Below are 6,000 nucleotides of genomic sequence, written 5' to 3'. Positions count from 1 at the left end.
AAACTTCTGTCAAGTGTTTTTGTTTATATATTAAAATCCCACATTGACTTCTACATGTTTGGTGCGGTTCATTTAATTGTCCTTTAACTTGGTTAATGTCAAGCTAAACTCCTGCAATACATTTAATATACATGATTGTTATTCAGCAATGTTCACATAATCCATTTTGTAAAAATATGAAACCTCCATATTACTACTAAATTCAAGCTAATAATGTCTTTAACAATGTACATACTGCCCCGCAGGCCATTCTCTGCTACTACAACACGTTCAATCCACCAACCCGTCTCACGTCAATGTACTATAGCTACGTTGGTTCAAACGGAAAATGTAGTTTGTGTGAGACTGTTGTCCAGCAGAGGGAGCTGTCAGACACCTTAATTATACAGGAATGTCTGTGTATTTACATTTTAAAATGTTCATGGGCTGGTCTAGTTGTCTGCAAATGGCTCTGCCTCCAGCAACAGGATTGGTTGAAACATGTGAAGTGAAAGAAATAAAAGCCCAGTTCACCAGATCTGAGGTAAGCTGTGGTCAGATTTTGGATCATGAATGTATTGAGTGAACGATGTCTGAGCTAAATATTACCCTGGAACTTGGTTTTCTGGAGCTCGGAGGACGGCAGGACGCGTTATTACCTGGTCGATTAGGCCCTGAACGCAGACCCTGAACCTTAACCCAGACATGCAAGGAACATATGTGGAACTTCTGTTTACAGACCCGCCGTGGTTTAATTAGCAGGTTGGAAACATAGATGTGTGATATCGTCGGAGTAATAGATTATACACTTTATGGTCGGAGTGCTAGCTTGTGGAGATTGAGGCCCCGTCCACATGAAGCCGATTTCATGGCGAAACCGCCAAGGTCTTGTACGGTTCGGCCTTCTGTCCACACGAAGCCGGCGAATCCGCTGACCGAAACCGTAAACTTCTGAAACCACCCTCGGAGGTAGTTTCAAATCTACCCGGTTTCGTTTTGGATTCGTACGGACGCCTGAAACCGACTGAAACCGTAAACGATGACGTCATCGGCCCACCCCTCGACCCCCTAGCCAATGACTGTTAAGCCCGCGGAGTCTCAGAACTCACAACAAAGATGATGGCGGACTACAGGCTTGTAATCGTTCTGCAGCAGATCATGTCCCTTGTTGGGTTGCTAAGCCATTATTTATTAAGACTGTTGACTGACTGTTTGTTTGTGTTGTTAGTGGTTCGGGGGGCAGCCTTTATGCGCATGCTCGCCTGTTCTTCTTATTTAATTTTCTTCTGGATTTCTGTAGCAGAAGCAGCGCCCCTTATGGGCCTGGCATGTGTACTACAGCGTTTCTACAGATCTACCCGGTTTCGCTTGACTCCGTCTTTATGGAGATACTCCGAAACCGGATAGATCGAAACCGGAACGGTTTCGCCCGTTTCGGCTTCGTGTGGACGGGGCCTGACATGACAGGGGCTATCGGAGGGTTAGCCAGTTTTAAGGCTGCCAGCCATGTAATAAGGGCTGGTTTCCTATTCAAAGGTAGTCTGTGGAAATGTATGATTACCCCAGTTGCCTTGGCCCTATATAATTGATTACTGCAGCAATGCAGTATGATCCTCCTGTAGACCTGGTTATTTGCTTTTCTGCAGCCATTTCAGCGAGCCTCAGAGTCTGACTCATAACCTGCTATGGCTGCTAGAGCCACAGAGTAGGAGTAGGTTACCATGCCAGTGACGTAGCTGATTATTGAAATCCAACATGGCGGCGCCCCGTAACATAAACAACACTTTCACCGTACAATTGTATCCCTTTTAGCAAGTTCAGCCATTTTTTGTTATTGTACCAATGAGAAGGCAGACAATACATCTGTTATATCAACTCAACCTTAAATGTCATTGCAGTTCATCTTTAAAGTCCAAAGGCAAAGGCTGCAGCAGGCTTCATAGGCACAAACAGAGTTTGTCACAGAACAGAGTGTTCACAGACGGAGCGCCAGTCGAGATCACAGACGGAGCGGTAAATTATGGTATCTGCTGGCCTGCCTTCTTCCAGTCATGCGCTACCAGCAGCCATTCAAAGGGTGGCACCGTCACCACCGGTAGATGGTGCAAATTCTCGCAATGCCTCAAAAAAGGACAATATAAGTGAATTAAGCAAAACATAAAAAATTTAACTACCTAACACTATATATTAAGGAACCACATTAACCATTGACTAGTAGCTTATAGGCTTGCATATTATTAGCATATTGGCTCTTAATTAGTCATTATAAGGCACCTATTAAATGTGCAACTGAATGAGAAGCAGACAGAAGCAAGACGTACTGTAGTAATTAGAATTAGCTGTAAAAACTAGAATCCGCACTCAAGAATCAGTTTAAGACTTCACCCAACTGTAAAGCACTTTTATCTCCAAGTTTAAAATGAATAAATACAAATCTTCCCTGTTAATGCCATAACTGACTTACACACAGTTGAATCACAAGCAACTTTTTTTTCAGAAAACCAATGATTTTTTGAGAACCAACCTAATGAGAGCATTACGTTTACTTCAACATGCTGGTCACCCTATGGCCTTTCACATGAGATCTATTCCTGGCTTTGTTTTTGCAGCTCATTTCCAAAACAAACTTAAAAAGTGTAAGTAAAAAGGTGTGTAATAGATGTGCATAAACCATATATCTGGTACATCACAATTGCATGAATTGTTCGGCTTTAGGCGTATCATAAAAGATTATGTTAACGTGTCACTGATATTTGTATGAGATTAACTGAGACAAAATTGAGGTAGTTCATCCAAACGTTTGTCGTATTCCGACTAATTTGAGAGCTTGTACTTCTCAAAATGTTCTTATAGCTGAGACACCTGTAAGAAAATGGAGAAGTCAGACGGATCACTGTGAGACTGAACCTTGGCTATTTCTGTTATTTCGGGGAGGGACCACACATTTAAAGTCATTTGTTAGGAACCATCAGCATGATGTATCCAAGGAACCATCGGTAATCACTAGTGAACACATGAGTGTTCTTTATCTAGAGTTGGGTTCTTTCCAAGTTCATCATTTCACTAGTGAACACATGAGTGTTCTTCTCTCTAGAGAAGGGTTTAATCTGAGTTCATCTTTTCATTATATTTTCAGTAAATCCAAAACCAAACCTTTATTAATGTGTCTCCTCCAGTAATTGCATTGATCTGGTTGTGTTTGGACGTTACTAGTCCTGGTATGTGGGTGTTGAAACTCATCCAGCCTACCACTAGAGAAGCTTACTCATGTGGTGAGAGGAAAGCAAACTTTGGAAAGCACTCTTTAGTTAGTTTTTCTGTGTTTTCAGCTTTAGTTATTATCGTTGTTTTGTTTATCCTGAAGAATGGGGTGGGATGGAGGGAGGGAGGGATGAGGGGTGTTTTACTGTATTAAAGTCTTCTGTTTGAATAATGTATGTTGAAACTATTGTTGATAAAAAAAGTTCACTGGGGAACACAGTGGGTGATGTTCTCTCCAGAGCTGTGCTGTCCCACACCCTGGGGATTGCATGAGAGGTAAGCCACACAAGTAGCAGACTTGACTAAAGGTGAAACTGTCGTGGAATTTAAACGAGATATAAACACTTCGACTAACTTAAGATAGAGGAAAATAAATCGAGGGGTCCGGAGCAAGTATTGACAGAGACTTTATTGCTACCCACAAATAAGCAACAACAAAGCCGAATGGTTTGCAAAGCACTGGCGGTCAACAGATCTCGGCTTCCTCTTTATTCACACACACAAAGCAGTTTTTTGTTTGAGGTTTCCGCCCACAATCAATCATAAATTTGTCTAACCAAATTGTCAACAAAATAATTTAGGACACCAGGCTGAGGTCAGCACGCATTAACCCCGTAGCTTCCTGCTCCTGTGGGGGGTTCCTTCCAACATACGCTCTTACCCCAGACTCCCTGGCACCGTGTCAAGCCCTGGATCAGAATCCAGAGACGCTTTAAATGTTTTCTACCATTAGATATATAGGCCTAATAATAATCATGGTTTACCATAGAATATAATCATTAATTTCTACCACAAAACAATAACTATGTTGTGTGTGTGTGTGTGTGTGTGTGTGTGTGTGTGTGTGTGTGTGTGTGTGTGTGTGTGTGTGTGTGTGTGTGTGTGTGTGTGTGTCCACACACACACAGGGCATGTGATGCGTCTGTGCAGTAGTGTTGGAGTAGTAGTGCTTGTAGTTAGTGCATGCTGCATGCTGCTTGCTACTCTCTGCCTTCAGCTGCTGCCACCGGTTAGCCCTTTGTTTTCAGGGGCGAAAAGAGGAGCGGAAGTCTCCTCAGCAGGTACATAGCCTCTTCACTGCCAAGATCTCGTACACGCCTCCCTGTGGCACACATGGTAACTGGTCCCTTGCGGCCCCAGGCTAAGTTGTACAGGATCTCGGACCAGCAGTGGGCCCCAGAGACGTGGCATGCAGGCCCATCGGTGAGTGGAAATGCCCTGTTGCCTGTCAACCGCTGTCCCAGTTATGGGTAAATAGCCCCAGCTTGGGTAAATAGTGAAGACCCCAACGGTGGGGCAGGTGGAGTCCAACTGACCGGACCACCGGCAGCCCCCTGCAACTCCTGCCAGACGAAGGTCGTCATGGGTTCCCTCATGCTGCTGGAGGTCCATCTGGTAGGTGTGTAGATGGTGGGAGTGAGGTCTGGGCACCCACACGTCACCTTAATCCTCACCTATGCGCAACCTTCTTGCCTGTCCTGTGGCGTTGTGGAATGGTGGTGGGTACAGGCCAAGGATGTGGCTGGGAGTATCTAGCTAAACCATGCACACAGGCGGCGAAGGAGTGATGGTCGTTAAGACTGTGGGATGGAGCAGCGCGTCTTTTCGGCAGCTTCCATTGCGACTGTGCAGCCCCACACGGCTCACCCCTGAGATGGGGAAGGACCTAGAAAAGGTGGTCCAAAAGTTGCCTGCTCCCCATACTCCGGACGGTAAGCCGCAACTGTCGGAGCATCCCCCCTCGCGGTCTAAATATAAAAGATAAAAGTAAGCTAAGCATTGCTTCGTGGAACATTCGCATACTGCTGGACCTAGCTGGAACTCCTGAAGGGCCCCACCGCAGGACAGCACTGGTGGTCTCAGCGAGACAAGACTACATGGGGAGGACTCCCCGTCAGACGTTGGTGCTGGGTACACCTTCTTGAAGGGGGTCCCCGAAGGCACTCGCCGTAATCATGAGGTTGGCTTTGCTTTGAAGTCTAAACTGCTGCAGCGCATTCTGGAACTCCCCATCGGCATCAATGAACGACTGATGACATGGCGCATTCCCCTGGCAAAGGAACGCTTTGCCACCATCATCAGTGCATTTGCACCAATGCTTGATGCCGAGCATAACGTCAAAGAGGATTTCTACAGAGCTCTTGATGCCATATTACAGAAAACCCCGGCTACGGACATGCTTTTACTCATGGGAGATTTCAATGCTAGAGTGGGCACGGAGCACCTGGAATGGAGTAAAGTCATTGGCCAGCATGGAGTGGGGAAGATGAACCACAACAGGCTCAGACTCCTCTCCCTTTGTGCAGAGCACCAGCTGGTCATTACCAACACCATCTTCCAGATGAAGAACAGGCTTAAGAACAGCCCTTAACAGCCCTGTCGACCCACATATTCTGTATAATCTCCCAGACCTGCCGCCAACCACGCACTTGGACATCCCACTACTTTACTCAGAAATCCAGCAAGCCATTGCAGGGCTGAAGAACAATAAAAGCGCTGGACCTGGAGGAATCCCTGCAGAGGTTTTCAAAAACAGAGGATACATCCTCACGAGTCGCCTGCACCACCTGATCCAAAAAATCTGGGAACATGGGATTCTCGCACAGGACTGGAAAGATGCTAACATCGTGGTCATTTATAAACGAAGGGAGACAGAGCAGTATGCGGGGAAAGCAGGGAAAGTCCTGGCCAAGATCATGATCAGCAGATTGGTTGAGCACATCTCAGAAGGTGTGCTTCCGGAAACACAGTTCGGTTTCC

Source organism: Gadus morhua, chromosome 23, assembly GCF_902167405.1.
Source record: "Gadus morhua chromosome 23, gadMor3.0, whole genome shotgun sequence".
Classification (NCBI taxonomy): domain Eukaryota; kingdom Metazoa; phylum Chordata; class Actinopteri; order Gadiformes; family Gadidae; genus Gadus; species Gadus morhua.
The sequence above is the reverse complement of the archived record's forward strand: the minus strand, read 5'-3'. Positions refer to the sequence as shown.